The sequence below is a fragment of the Poecilia reticulata genome, chromosome 8, assembly GCF_904066995.2.
Source record: "Poecilia reticulata chromosome 8, P_reticulata-male-v2, whole genome shotgun sequence".
Taxonomy (NCBI): Eukaryota; Metazoa; Chordata; class Actinopteri; order Cyprinodontiformes; family Poeciliidae; genus Poecilia; species Poecilia reticulata.
Window position 1 is genome coordinate 17,845,235 of NC_088837.1, and position 16,600 is coordinate 17,861,834.

Consider the following 16,600-nt stretch of genomic DNA (forward strand, 5'->3'; position numbering starts at 1 on the left):
AAGTCTTCTGAGGCCAGATCACTGTGAGTTCGTCCATGTGTGAATGTGCATGCGTGTGTGTGTGTCCATTTAGATAGGAAGATGAAAATAATGAAATAAAAATAGACCTGGAAGGGAGAGAGCATAAAAAATAAGAATTTTGATCACCAGCTTATATGATCTGGCTTATGTATTATGAATGATGTCGAAGAAGAGTGTGCCGCTCGCCGCACCAGCCTAAAAAAGTAAGAGGAAACTGAACAGATGAAAAGAAGAAATTTAATTTGAGTTTATGGTTTAATTCATGACAGAAGTAGGAGTAACTTTCAACAGAGGGTTGTTTAATTAATGTCAAGAGGCTTTTCAGATGTGCTACAATGGTCCACAGGATTTCAGAAGGACCATTAAGGCAGGAGCCCTACACTTACATCAAGTATATCATTATATAAAATATATTATATAAAACTCTAACACATTTCACTAAAATATATGTACTGCTCAAGTTTAGGTGTGTTCGGTGTTCTTTTAATTTTCAATTCTCGTTTAGTTATTTATTTTTGACTATAGTGGAATATACAGCAACGGGTAAATGATACATGCTTTACGCAACGCGCAGACAGAAACCGAAGAAGTATGTGTGTATGTGTGCGTGTGTGTGTGTGTCTGTGTGTAAATGTTTCATGGAAAATAAATGTTTTACACTGTCGCAACATGATGGACTTCGATGGAAACACAAACTGACAGGCGTATTTAATTTTCTCTGCAATAACCGAAATGTGAATGTAGTAGATAAACACAGACAGTGTTTCGTCAACACTAAGTGCTTATGATTAACCAACTGACATGGTGGAAATATTAACTTATGGTTGGTGCAGTACAGAGAAAATAGAAATGTTTATACTTCCAACTATGATTATAATCAGCATCCCACCCAGTTTACCCATAGTCTGTCTACTCCTGATGAGTTTTTAGCTGGGATGGTGGGAGGGGGATGAGATTTACTTAGGAAAAAAATGTTGGTTAATCACAAAACCTACGCCACAGAGATGGACAATACGCAAACTTACTCATATGAAAAACTGAGTTATTTTTGAACCAACATTTCAGAATTTGAACAACATCCTGGTGAAATCCAAAGGCAGCTACTCGAAAGTACAAAGCTGCAGAACACCTTACACAAAAATTTACTAAACAATCTATCTGTCCGTCCATCCACCTATCCGTCCTCTATCCGTCCACCGTTTGACCTTGCAGGGTCACAAGGGAACCACTGTCCATCTCCAACGGTCGTTGGGCAAGAAGGAGGGTACATCCTGGACAACATGGACAGGTCACCAGTTCATTACAGGACAACACACCAAACCAAAATCATCATAAGGCCCCACATAATGGAGAATTGGATATGAATATTAATATTTAATAAATATTCATTTAAAATACTTTAACAATCATTTCTGGTTCGTTTCATGTTGGAGACTGTATAGAGTGAATTTGTTGTTCTTAGATATTAAAAGCAAGATACTTTTCTATATATTTACAGATGCAGCTTTAAGATTGTATCTAATACATTTGCCATCACTTTGATATGAAGCAGGAAAGAAAAATTCAGATAGTGTCATTCAAAAAGCAATATTTCCTTCAGAATTAAATGCAGCAATGTTCTTACTGCTATTCCTAACCTATTTCTTGACTATGGATGTAAGTTGTACATTCTGTTTCTATAGGGCTTTAGCACCTGAAACACTGAGGTAAGTAAATAGTTATATTAAAGAGTCTGTGGGGAGGTTTGAGCAGAATTTCTAAAACCTATAAAGGTAGTAAATTATTCCCCTACTTTCTGCTGTCAGTTCAAACAGCTCTTCAATCAATTATCAGCACATACACGAAGAAAAATGACACCACCATTTCCTCCTCCAGCGTACACTGAATGTCCTATCTATGTAAGGAAAAAAAACCTCTTACTCAAACCTTTCGAAGAGGTCAAAACTGCCGCCCATTACAAGTGTGTGTGGATTTTAGTTTATGCAATCAAAGGAAATTCTCAGCTAGCCATTTATCCTCAGACAAAAGCACTGGGTAGACTAGAAGCAAAATTGGAGAGCTTTCTGAAGCTGTCGAGGAGGACCCAAGCTGAGACACAAATTGCTTTTCTCTTTTCCTCTGCTCACCCCTAAGATGGCTGAAGTCATATATCAATTACCCGCCACCTCAGTGAAACATCCCTGCCACTGCAGTACCTTTTCTGGTCCGAAGCCAAATGAGTGCAGCGTGCGCGCTGCATCAGAGGCATCAAGCAGGCCTCCTGGAGAGGGCAAGTGTGTAATAAATCCCCTGCCCATCCAAGGGAACTAAGTAGCCGCTGACTGCCTCCATCTCACATTATGACAAGAGAAAGCTGACAAAGGTCTTAGGGCCCGAGTGGAAGCATCTTACAGAGTTTGCACTCCTGCCCTTTACCGATAGATTTTCAGGCTTTTTCAGCATCCCACTTTCCAAGCAGTGGGTGTTTTACAATTGCTCTGTGTCCTCAGACAGAAGAGACCTCGAACCTCATTTTGCTTCGAACAAGTGTTGTGATTTTTACTTCAAACCCTCGCCGACTGGAATAATTTAGTCCTGGGCGGTTGTCCATCAGAAGAGAGCCATTTTGTCCCGCTTGCTTCTTCCAAAGCCCTTATTGCATGCCTGGTTTCCTGCCAGGCAAACCAGTAGCCATCCTTGACACATGCTGCTCTGTCCTTTACAGCACTCAGACTTAAATCAAGTCAGAGTGCACCATACTTTTCCATCATGACAGTAAGCTATGTTTTCGAAAATATTTTCGGTGACACATTTGTGATTTATCCAAACAGAGCATAAACAAGAGAATCTGGAGATGTTGTAAATCCAAAATCTATGAGAAAAATTGAACTAAGAAAAAAAAGGAAATGTTAATGGTTGATGACCCCTATATTTCTTTATGCACACCTAAGAGCTTTATAATGGAAGAGCAGTCGGTCTGGAGCTTTAACCAGACATTTATAATACAAGCTGACAGAAAAGCTGGTTATCAGTTTCAGCCGTTGCTTGTTGAAGCGGCACAGTCCTGACGCCTGTGTGAAAATACAAATGTGAGGTTGTCAGATGCAGAGTGCTTATAAATCCCTTCACACCCACTTTGAGGATAATGCATAAATATAAAATCTGAAAGATTTTACAAAAGGGGGGGAAAAAAAGACAAAGGCTTCCCCAAGAGACACCTACAGTCTGAGCCAGAGGTTGTAAAAATGAGACACGATTTAGACTCACCGGTTTAGAGTGTGATCTGACGTCTCCACAAGAGACTTATGTTTAATTGCTATTCGCATGGGAGCTCACTCAGCCCTTTGGAAAATCGGAAGTCTTCACAAAATTTGCCAGACACACAAATTCAAATCCTCATAGTATGATTAATGGAGCTTGCCAGCTGTCTGCCAGCTCCCCAGTTTCAGAAAAAAAAAAAAGCCAAAGAGAAAATTATTTGCTGTAATCTAAGCAGTGATTGATGTAAATGTTCTTATCTTCCTTCACTTCAGCAGTGTCCTGTTAAGCCGCTTCTCCACGGTAGCCAATTCTGCCCCAGACCGCCTTCATTAGCAGATGGTTTTTCCCAATTTTTCTGAACCACTTCAGGAGTACAAGCCATTCCAAGTCGTGTATTGCACACAAACGATTTGATTGACAGCAGATTTGCAGATTTGCAGATTTGCAGATTTGCAGATTTACGTGACTGCATGAATGAAGGCCAGACCTTGCAAACTCCTAACAACAACAACATCGGTGAACCGGCGTACATGCTGTCTGCCGTCAGAGAGCCTCTCTGGGTAGAGGACTGTAGCCATTGGCAGCGCCAGGATCCTGCCTTTGTTTACAGCCACAATAGTGAAGAACAGGCTAAAATGGAGATGCTCCAAACTTGGTTAAAACCCAACCAGAGATTAACCAACTAGAGTGAGACTCGACAATGGTGAAATAGCTTTCGTATCTCATAGAAAGATGTCAAGACTAGAAAAAATGAACTGTGTTGTACTGTAAAATTTGCAAACATCGAAACCAGGAAGTCAATGAGTTAGGAAATCCAAAAGCAGTGATTGAAAGTGTGTTTGCGTATCAATACTCTGTCTGGAGAGTCATGCTTAAAAAACGCTTTCCATCAGGAAATTTTGTACCAAACAGCAGATTTATAATTTTTTTTTTATTCCTATTGTGAAGGTTAAATTAAATTGTACCTCATGTAAAGGGCCCTTTCAAGTTGCAGAATATCAAGTAATTTTTCAGGGTTTGACACTCAAACCCTGAAAAATGGACAGTGTTAAGTTGTTTTAACTTGTCCATGTTCTCTTTGGCTTGTGGCTTCATCAATCATTATGTCCGTTAAATTTTCTTCCGATACCAAAACATGAAGTTCTCCCGAGCACAGGGCGTGCACTAATTTGTCTGACCATTTGTGACATGAACAAATTTACCATAACCTCAGTGGGAGTGAATTTGCTTCAGTGCCGACATCTAATCCATGACAATTTATCACTAATATGGCCCACCTCAGTGCTATATTGCTTCAGAGCAAACTAGTGGTGCAGACCGAAAGAAGAATGAGTGTTATTTTTTTTTTATTTTATTGGTTTTGTTTTGTTTTTTTATAGTAGGGGCTGTTTGTGATGCGGAAATCTTCTCATTTGCATTAAAGAAAAAAATGGCTGGTCATAAAGGAGACCACAGTACTCACCTTTTAATGGATACATGGAGGTCAGCCAGCTATGCTGTTATTCAGAGACACAATAATGTATCCTTCAAAAGACTAGAGAGGAAACAGGCTTTACAAAATTTGTAGAGAGGTTTATTACCATGTTAGCTGCAAGGCGAGGATATTAAATGATCACATAAGGCCAGAGAAGATAATATATTTTCTTTTTATGATTCAGCTCACAGCTACTCGTCAAGGTATGTGTTTCTACAACCTGTCAGACAATCTATTGTTAAAAAAAAATCTTCTGTATCTAATGCGATATTAAAAAATATAGCATGTTTAATTTGTCTGTCAGTTTGTACATGCTACCCTTTATTCATTGTGATTGATTTTCAGTTAATTCTCTGCAGCAGGATGATATAGTATATGTCCCACAAGGCAGCACGAAACCTTTATCTTCAGTACAAGATTATCTCAGGTCCTGGTGGCTTCCGAGCTGTCACAAACTAATAAAAACACTGACATTATATAACGTAGTCTTAGGATTGCCTGAAGAGAAATACAAACATGTCATCTAAGAGACAATATCTACGTTTCTTTGTTGGGAAAAATAATTTAGTCTTATGTGTGGCCATTTCACCTCAAACTTCATCTGCAGATAGTGGCAGTCCTTAATATAAAAGCTAAAATGTACACAGCTTTGGTCAAGGGCTGCATTTATCTTACAGTGATTTCAGCCAGAGAAAAAATCTCTGCTTTCGGATTTATGTCAGGAAAAAAAATATGGATTTTATATCAATATTAATGCAAAAAGATCAAATGCAAGCTTTATGTTAATCACATGTAGTAATGAGTAGTAAAAATATATGGTACTATACACCAAAAGACCAAAACACACAGGTCATGACACACATAGCTGTTTCTTAAATCATATTTCTGGTCTCTGTATTACTCCCTCCCTGATATTTCTCCTCACTCCCCCTCATAGCTTTGGGCTCACTCAGGCCTATGACCCATCAGTCCCGCCAAGACCTCTAAGGGGCTATCCATCACCAGAGCAGCATTGTAACCCGGGGATAGATTTCCTCTGCCCTTGCCCAATCATCAATCACCAGGGGCCACTGTGCATACCCAAGGAGGCTGCAGATAGTAAGAAAGGCCAAGCAATGTTATCCCCTCACCTCAGAAGTAAGTTGCACAGTGAAAGCAAAAGAGATAGTTTAAAGCACTTTGTGATCATCTTTGTTAGTGAGAATTAAATGTGCATTTATCTTCAGAAGTATGTTAACAAGTAGATCAATTGCTTTGTATGATAATTTAAACCAAAAAGTGTAATGAGGTGTTTGGTGGGGACTCAAAAGGCAGACAGGAGCCGGGAGCACGGGTCATCTCGAATGTGTTGAATGACAAAATAAGAACAAAAATTTACAAAAATCCATGGGAGCACAAGGAGCCAGAGTAGAACAAAAATAAACCATAAGAAAAAGCCAGGAGTTTTCTTGAGGAGTCATGAGCGAGGAAGTCGAAGAAATAAACAGGAGGAACCAGCAAGGAGTGTGAGGAAGTGTTTAAGTACTGGCAGAGTGAATGAAGAACAATGGATTTGCACTGATTGGCTCATTAATTGCAGGTGTGAGGGAGAGAGAGAAAGTGGCACAGGGGGCGAGGGAGGAGAGTAAACACCAAAGGCCTCAGGAACATAATTAAACCAGAGAAACAAGGAATAACTAAAGATGAGAAACATGGCTGACCTAATCAAACAAATAGACAGAAAGTAACAAAACCCAAAACCAACTCAAAGAACACAAGATCATGACCCAAAGATTTTAAATTCAGTAGCCAATAGTTTATACATTTACGGTATCATTTTTAGCATTATTTAGGACTAGAAAGATATTATTTTTCACAATGACACCATCAAAGCAAATTCAAGGGAAACAAAACCCACCCCTCTGCTTGATGCAGTAACTTTATGACAAGCATTTGTTGCTGAATAATAAATTACTTTTGTGTAATATCATCCATAGTATGTATCTGCAAACATTTATATTCAAAGAAACCCATATTTGTCCATTTGAATACATTAGAATTTGACAGCAGCCACAAAGGAAGAAAAACAAATATGGTACAAAGTAATAAAAGCCTGGTCTCCTAATTTAAATGATAAAACTTCCTTTTGTCACCAGGTGAGCTGTCAGGAAAGACAAAGCTGCATTTTCTATACTTGTAGAAATATAATTGACATCAACCATACTTGTCTCCCTGAAATCCTTTGAGTCAATGTGCAAAAATCAATTTTATGTTTTTATTCTACAAATCAACTCAGACAAATAATTTATGGTTTGGAAAGAAAACACATTGCACACTAGAATACTACATAAGCAGAGAAAGAAGGGATTTTTTTAATGTTGAAGTATACATTTAAAAGTCACATTTAGCTAATGCTAATAATAAATATCATCGGAAGCTGTGCAGGATATAGCCTACCTTGTATTCAGTGTTTTACAAAGCCAAACACACTCGCACGGGAGCATAAGCTGCTTCAATAGACATTACAACTAAACTCTTAATAAATTTAAAATTAAACATGATTTAAGTTTCTGTTAGTTTTTGGTCCAAGTTGCACAGAACAACTAATTATTCTGATTTGCTGGAGCTTTAAATTCAGTTTTTGCACTGAAAAAATATCCAGCATATGTAAATTTGGAGAAAGAAGTAAAGACTTTTTGCTCAGGAATTTCCTCAGATACAACGATCTCTACGTGCACTATGAAGACAGACAATCCCTGGCAAAATATAGGAAATCTTTACTCTTGGAAGGTATTCCAAGAGCGATTTTATTTTATTTATTTAAAAAACAACAAAAGTGACACAAGATAATTTATTTATTATGTTCTTGCTCTGTTAATTATGTAAGAAAATGGCAGTGTTGTTGTTATTGCAATTTCAGATCAAGAATGCAATACAGAAAATGTCCATACTGATGCAAAACCAGGCAAGGAACAATGACAGAATAAATACGGTGCTAATTATTCAAACTACAGAAGAAATAAGAGATGACGCAACTGAGCAGAAAGAGCAGCAAAAGAGAGAAATGGAAAGAAAAGATAAGTTTTGGAAAGAGAGGCTTGTGCCAGTAAGACAAAATGTCCTGTGTCATTGACACTTGCAGGGAGACGAGGCAGAAGAGGAAGAAGCTTCTGTCACGCCGATACAGCAAGCAGAGGCACTGAATAAGAAAGCGCCAGGTGTCCTTTTGACATCTGCACTCCCCTAAACGACCAAGTGAAGGAAGAGAGAGCGCAGTACTGTCCCAACAGCCTTCCAATTAAAACCAACAATTAATCATTGCTATTTAAAGAGGCCCATATATCCTCGGTTGCAGGAAGCAGAGTAATGTGGGAGACTACACACTGCACAAAATCACACTAATTTACCTGTTCTTTACAAACCTTTTGGCATTGCTGCTGTTCTTTACACATCTACTTTCCAGCTGCCAGATCAAAAATATATCAAACTAAATGCAACTATGTGAACAAAAAAATTAGCATTTTGTTTACACTGATGTTGTTTCTTTTCTCTTTTCTCTTTGACAATGAAGTAACACCACATGTGCTGAGACATCCAATAATGTAAAAAACAATGAGAATGAAAACAAATGGAAAGTCTTCAGAATTATTTCTAAATTGACAATATTTAAAAAAAAAAAAAAAAAAAAAAAAAAAAAAAAAAATATATATATATATATATATATATATATACCATACCATACCATACCAACTTTATTTATAAAGCACTTTAAAACAACCACAGCTGATACAAAGTGCTGTACATTAAAACACAGCATAATAAAAAAAAAATAAATAAAAACTCTTACAGTTTAAAAACAAAAACATACACTCTAAAACTAGATCCCGCAGGAGTTAAAAGCCAAGTAAAATAAATGGGTTTTAAGACGAACTTTAAAAGTGGACAGTGAAGGGGCCTCTCTGACCTGCAAAGGCAAGTCATTCCATAACTTAGGACCTATGACAGAGAAAGCCCTGCCCCCTCTAAGCTTCCTCCTGGATCTTGGTACCTCCAAGAGCAGCTGATCTGCTGACCTGAGAGACCGATAAGGTACGTAGGGGTGAAGAAGCTCAGAGAGGTAAGCCGGGGCAAGATTATGCAGTGATTTAAAAACAAACAAAAGAATTTTAAAATGAATCCTAAAATATACAGGCAGCCAGTGAAGTGAGGCCAGGACAGGGGTCACATGCTCCCTCTTCCGAGTTCCTGTCAAAAGTCTAGCAGCTGCATTCTGAACCAGCTGCAGACGTGAGAGCAACGACTGACTGACTCCCAGATAAAGTGCGTTACAGTAATCCAGTCGAGTCGAGATAAAAGCGTGGATCACTGTTTCAAAATGTTGCCTGGAAAGAAAAGATTTCACTGATGCCAATCGCCTTAAATGATAAAAGCTGGACTTAACCACGGCTCTGATTTGGCTGTCCAATTTAAAATCACTGTCCACCTTAAAACCAAGGTCCGTAATAACATGTTTAAAATATACCTCCAAAGGTCCAAGGTCAACAGAGGAGGACTCACAGGAGCCACTGGGTCCAAACACAATCACCTCTGTTTTGTTTTCATTACAATTTAAAAAGTTCAAGGCCAACCAAGATTTAATATCACCAAGACATGCCAGGAGATGTTTGATAGAGTGGACATCCTTCTGCTTCATGGGCAAATAAATCTGACAATCATCAGCATAACAATGAAAAGAAATCCCATGTTTCCTAAGGATAGAACCCAGAGGCAGTAAATAAAGTGAGAAAAGCAGAGGGCCCAGAATTGAGCCCTGCGGGACACCATAAGTCATTGAAACAGCAGATGATTCAGAGTCACTAATTTTCACTGAAAATGTTCTCTCCTCTAGGTAAGACTGGAACCATTTAAGAACAGTGCCATCAATACCAACAATGTGGTGTAATCGCGATATTAAAATATTGTGGTCTACAGTATCAAAGGCAGCAGTTAAATCATATATATATATATATATATATATATATATATATATATATAGTGAAATGTTGAATCTAAAACTGTTCCTAATTGTAAAAATAATTGCCTCTAGACATTTAACTTTCTGCTTTAAATTTTATACCTTTTAAGAAAAGTGGATTTTTTCCCCCCTGTACATTCTGGACATATTTCAGAATTTAGGAGACCAAGTGAAGTTTGGAAGCTTCGCTTGGTCTTCTTGTTTCATTTTGTGAACTCTTTAGAGCATGACCGGGCAGGTCAGTCTGCCCGGTACTTTTATTCTCTAACCAGAAAGTCTCATCCTAGTTACCCTTTTAAGAATGAGTTTGACTTGACCTTCTTGCAATCTAATAATACTCCAAGATAATTTAGACAACACACATCTGTAGAACCTCTTGCATTGCTCTTGAGTCTTCCAAGATGTAAATATACACATTCACCCAACATTCTGTCACAGATGCCAAATGTGAAATTGGAGGTTTTTGCAGCCACAAAACTTTCTTCTTTGTCGAAGTCTATGCTCACTGAACTCAACTCAACCAACTCACTTGTCCCAAACATTTAGGAAAGGTTTTAATAAGTTGCAGCAAACTGGGTTTCCTGAAAACATTTTTAATATAGTACCAGTTGAGACCACACACATTCAATTTTGATTTTCATTGTTACCAGCTAAACTAAGGAAATTCTTTGAGTGAAGTGATGTCCCATAGATAATATTTTATATTTATGTTTACATTCATGTTTATTGAGATCCCCATCAGCATCAGAAGCATGCTGGATCAACTATTCCTCCCAGGATCCATTTACATAAAAAAAGACAGCTATTTTAAATGTCTTTTAGAGTTGGTATTATTTTACAACCTTTTTGATATTGAGAACTGATACAAAGATGTGAAACACAGATACATCATTGGAACAACAGGATGCGAAGAACAGCATAATTCAATTAGATTTATTTGTATAAAGCCAATTCACAACATGTTATCTCAATACACTTTACAAAAATAAAGTTAATTCATTCCAGTCATACAGACAAACTTCAGGTCAGTTACATACATTCTGAACTGTAGTACAATCTAAAAGTCGTGGGTTCAGATATACTGTAGTATTCTCCCTTTGCATGCTTCCTCTCAAAAATATGGCTACACAGATTTTTTTTTATGTGCACCCTCTTCAACCATACTTTTTCCTTCCACTTAACTTTCCATTATTATGCTTGGATACAGTAGACTGTGAACAGATTTTATTTTAGTAACAACCTTCTGGCCCTTACCTTCCTAGTGGAGATGCCAATAACTATCTGGTGGACAGCTGTCAGGTCAGCAGGCTTCCCATTACTGTGTGGGACATTGTCATGACAGACGTTCATACTGTCTGTCTGTCTGTGCATAAGACTGATGGAGAGGGAAATGCTGCTGACAAAATAGAAAGAAAGATGAGTATTTAAATAATGTGAGGCCAGTTTGGGTGGGAGGAAGATGAATTGAACTGAAGACACACAGAATAAACTGAGCTTAAAGGTCACACACGCAAAAAATGAAAATAAAAAAACATACTCGAACACCAATTTAATATTATAAATAGTGAAGTAAACCCAACCATAACAGTCAAAGGAGCGGGCTTCACATAAAAAAAGTAAAATGAGGATTAATTTGTACAAAATTCAAAGACACAAAAGCCCAGAGCGACTAGAACAACGGCCGTTTTAATAAAAGGACGGCCTTTTTGGTGTAACTGTGTCTGCATTATGTAAAATTACATGGAATTGTGTAGTTCAGTCAGCTAGCTTTAGGTTTCTAATTATAAAAGTGCAACTATGCTCTATTTCAACACAATGCGCAGGCCAGAAAGGGCGGAATGTTTTCGCAATATTTTCTCATTACAGTAACATTATTTGTCTGGCAAGTTAAAGTCATTTCCCATTATTCTTTTCAGAAATAAATCTATGAGACAAACTGTTTGGCAACAGTACAAAGTGCCTCAGGACTTTGTGGTTGAGATGCAAACTTTGACTGACTCAATCCGTCACTTCATTCTGACCTCCTGGAGCAACTTTTAATTGCACTTTTTCCCTTTCCTATTTATATGATAAGTCCCGGTATTTGGAAGGCCTTCTTGACATTTCTCATTTGAAGAACTGTATATAAGTTTTTTGTTTGTTTTTTTCAAACTGTTCCTGCTTTACCTATTTGCATCTTCTGCAGTGTTTGTTTTTGTGCTTTACAGAGCAGCCTCTTTGTGTTTGGTTTTCACTCCATGCGGGTTCTTGGTTTGCCTGATGGGAGGGGCAATGAAACAAAAAAAACTGTTATTTATATTCAACAAGCAACACACCAACATTGTGTTTCTGTATTTGCACTTTAAGCACAGTGTGTGACAAGCAGGAAAGGTTAAAAAAGAACAAACGTAAAACAAAGATGGAAAAATATTATTTGTACTGAGCCCACTGGGTGGAGATCTGGTTGATGCAGAAATGCTGAGCGTCTCTTAGTGGATGCATCCCCCATGCTCTCATGTGAACCTCATCCTGGTCCAAACTTTCTAGAATACAGTGGGGGGGGGGACACATTTTGGCAGCCTGCATTTTCTCCTGCTGAAAAGAGCTCATTAGCATCTGTTGCCCTCAATTGAGTTTCCCAGACAGAACTTCCCCTGAAGCTGAATACAAATCCTGCCTCTTTATTTCTTACTGAGACACCAAGGACCCGGCCAATTGGGTAAGCCTGTGAATTCCAAACTACGGTCAAAAATAGTCATCTAATTGGTCAAATGTTTAGGGGGAAACTGCACAGTGACACAAATGTATTTTTATTCGCTTTTTCGTATCTGTTTCGGGGTAAACACAGCTATAAATCCCTGATAGTATAAGTTGTATATTCAGATATCTCATTAGTCAAATTGCCTCTGTCAGTTATTGAATCCTATTTGCATTTAAAGTCTGCAAACATTTTTTCCTTCAATTCAACTAAAAACCTGCCGTCCATTGTGCAGTTATGTAAAATGTTGAAACCTTTTTTTTTTATGCTCTGTGATTAAGGGAGCAGTATTATGTATCCAGGCACATTGTTCCATTTTATAACCCAAACAAGTAACTATGTTACCTTACGTTGTTATAAAAATGTGAATCATGATATGTATCAAATATATGATGTATCAAATGTGACTTAAAAGAAATTTTACTTGGTAATTTAACATTTTGAAAGTGATTCTCTCTCTTTCTGAAATTCCACCTTCAGGAAGTCATCACAACGTCGCTCCTCTATTAATCCTTTTCCAAACATTTTTACCAGCGTTCCACTGAAAAGTAGCCTGTATAATGAGCTCAGCAGATGTGCAGTTCCACCAGGTGCTTGCTAATTGCTGCCACTAGTCTGAAGGAGCTGAGTCGGGGTCCACTGTGAGGCGGGGCCTCGGAAGATTGGAAACTGCGCCCTGAAGGCAACGCTTGATCCACCCGGTCGATTTTCACAGCTCAATGGTTGCCGAAGGGAGAGTGAAGGATTTATCAAACATGCAAGGACGAATCAAAGCAACACTCCAGGTATGGTTTTGATGAGGGAATAACATTATAAAGTGATGTTAAGCTCAAAAAAAGTTGATTTTACAAAACAATACCCCATTGATTTAAAAGGAGTAATTCACACAAGTTGATGTAGCTTCTTGAATCTGAAGACTCACTTGTCTATAATTTAATGGCAGTTTAACACGATTGCCTAGATTTATAAGATGGCAGAAATCTGTGCCACACAGGTAAACGAGGCTTCTGCAAATTAATTATTTGAACTAAGTAATGGGTACTTCACAAAGGTGCAACATTTTGACATTCAATGAACAAAACTGGGCTATTAAACTCTAATATCTTATTCTATGTTGTTACCACAAAAGACTTTATGAGGTTTTCTGATTATCCTAATTGTATTCTTGGTATTAGTGAATAAAGTCTACGCTTGCTTCCTCCCTCTGTGGAATAATTAAAGTTGCTGAGATGTCTTTACAGAGAGCTGTGTAAGATCATAACTTAGATGAATAAAATATGATCAGTCAGAAATAAAGCTATTTTCTGTTTAGAAACTAGTGCATTTTTCTCGATTGGTGGTTTCAGTGAAGTTCCAGAAATGAAATAATATTTTGAGAAAAATATGTGTATTGCAGGTGAATATTCAAAGACTTGTGGACAAAATTAGCAATTGCATACAATTTTAATATACTATATCGCCTTGTTTCTGTGATGATAGTCTCTCTTGTTAACAGAACAATAATTTTAACAGAATAAAAAGCTTTCCTGTAGAAATGGTAGAAGAAGGAAGCAGCAGAATGACGCATCAGTTTTTTGTTTTTTTTCTTCTTCTTTCATTCGGGTGTTTGTATGTGAATGACAGGTCATGTCACCGCTGGGTCAGCCACTCCTTGGAGAATGTGCGGTCTGAAATGAAAAGACTGGGGGAAAAAAGGTATTGCATCATCACCGTGCTTGTCAAACAACATTTAGCAATCAAAGCAGGAAAACATTGTGACATCTAATTTGAAAGCAAGCAGAGCTTAAAGATCCAGTGAGACATGATGGATGTGTTTATATACCATGGATTCCCAGTGGAATAAGAGCTAGTCTTTCCTAGAGGAACAGGGTTAAAGTTAACATCTAGCATATTGTTTTTTCTGTTTTGTTTTTTTCTTCTATGTTGTACTAGAAAAATGTGTTTTGTTCCTTGTTGCTACAGGGTAAAGTAGGTTTCACTATAAATCCTTTAACAACATGAAACTCATGGCATCTTTTACCTTTTAATATCTGCATAGCTTTCAGTAAAACCCTGAGGGTACTGCCAATCTATGGCTTTTCAATGACACCATCCAAAAAACAAGATCATTACAAACAGATTATCGCTTGTTGCGATTTTGTGTCTTTTAAATTGTGTACTAGAATGCAAAACCTTTCACTTAAAGGACTTTAAGTAGTCTTGCCTTAAATATTAAATAATTTATGCTAACAGAACACTGCCACCCCAGCCCAAATAATGTCCTATGTCTAAATAAAAAAAAAATCTAACTGCTGAGTTTTGGTTGAAACGTAAAAAAAATTTTTTAAATGAAAAAAAGGAAGGAAACAACGTGAAGCAGCGATCAGTGTTTTCCGTAATGCAATATGTAACTGATGTCAAACAATATAATTTACATTTGACTGGTGTATGTAGTGGCGTTTTCACCCCTTTGTGGAGGCAGCCAAGAAACAATGGACATGCTGTTTTTATGTATTTTAAAAACAGAATTAAACTTTCATAAACATTAAACTATGTTTTAATAAAAGTCTCTGTTTTGTGTGAATGATCCAACTGAACTGATCGGTGTAAGCATTGTACATTCAGAACCAAAGATGCAATCCACGGCTCTGACATTTTGCACCAAATGGGAATTGAATAAGGCAGCGACAGCATGAAACAAGACATTTAATGAAATAAGGATAAACAAAGGTGAACTCATTAATGGTGCAGCTGAGAGCTCACTTTTCTTCCCACCCCACATTAAATATGCTTTATGGTTTATAATAATATTTGGAACAGTTATTTTTCTGTATGGATAGGTACAGTTAATTCTCCTTCAGACTCCGCTGGGGCACAAACACCTAAAGGCTTCATTCACAGCCTTTCTTTCTGCAGCAATAGCTTGAAGATTGATTTCTAAGCTCTTCAATCACCTGTGGCGCAGTAGTCTGAGAAATAATTGCTTGCTTTGTAACATCACCCACCTCAATAAAAGTGTTCTGGTACTTAGTGTCTCAGAGAGGTAGAGTTGGCAAAGTTCTGCCTGCAGAATGTTTATAGTAGCTTTTATCACTGTATTAAGTGATAAAATGTGAATTCAATTCAAAGTGTGAAGCACTTTGAATTGCCTTGTTGCTGAAAATGTGCTATATAAATAAAATTACCTTACCTTATTAGCATAACATTAAACTGGACTAAAAGCATTGCTAATGACTATCAAATTGCAGCTCATTAGTTTATCTAGCATTAAAAAGTTTAAATTAGGTGGAATGTGAGGACCATTTATTGTTTATTCATGGAGTCTTTGTGAGAAAAGCAAATAAGCATTTTTTTTCCTTAAAGCCATGGAGTCAGACAAAGCAGCCAAACCTGCTGAGTCAAATGTCACATTTATTACAATTCATACAATCCTAAAGAAAAAAAATTCAAGATCAACTCATACAACTCACACGAACATTTAAGAAATCTATTTTACTTTATTCACTCACTGTCTTGTGAAACATATTCGTATTATCTGAAAAATGTCTTGTTTTAGCTTACCGTTTCTGTGACGGTCTTCCTCAATTCATGCTAATTTGGCCGTCTGTGTGATGTTTTTAAATAATAAAACTTCAAAAATTAATGACGGGCGCACCAAAGCCTATTCACCACCTAAAACCAAAAAAAAAGGCAGTTTTTGTAGCTCATTTGGGCTTTCTTTGCCAGAAGTGCAATATGCATAAAATATGAAGCCACATCCGGCACTAAAATTGCTCTTTCTTTAATCTCTGCAGGATCATTGTGAAGTTCCTCATTAATACCCCCACAAGGGTGAGCAGAGGTGGCAGGATGCAGCATTGCCTCCCAGCTGCAGGCAAGTGCAAGATATCGGCTTAGGGGAAAGCTGACCTTTAATGCATCTAAAGGGTTAAGGCTTTGCATACAAATTTTGATCTGATTCCTCAGTCATGTGGCCAGTTATTCACCGTCACAAAATGTCACTGCTGGATTCTGCCTTTGCTCAGTGGATCTCATCAATATGCTCTGTTCTGTCTGAAAATATACCGGAATACTTCATTAAAATGTTAATATTCACGTTTGTGAATGTTGTCATCCTTTTTCTGTGAATCAGGTAATAATAGAGTGGCAAGCTTGC

At 37.5% G+C, this 16,600-nt stretch overlaps 1 long non-coding RNA gene across 1 annotated transcript; it reads left to right on the top strand.

The window, feature by feature from the left end:
* The first annotated feature begins 10,622 nt into the window (after positions 1-10,622).
* On the top strand, positions 10,623-16,339 carry LOC145552586 (uncharacterized). The gene is made up of 4 exons (XR_014088687.1): positions 10,623-12,426; positions 12,946-13,250; positions 14,089-14,160; positions 16,239-16,339. It is a non-coding gene; the product is annotated as an uncharacterized LOC145552586 (long non-coding RNA).
* The last annotated feature ends 261 nt before the right edge of the window (positions 16,340-16,600 follow it).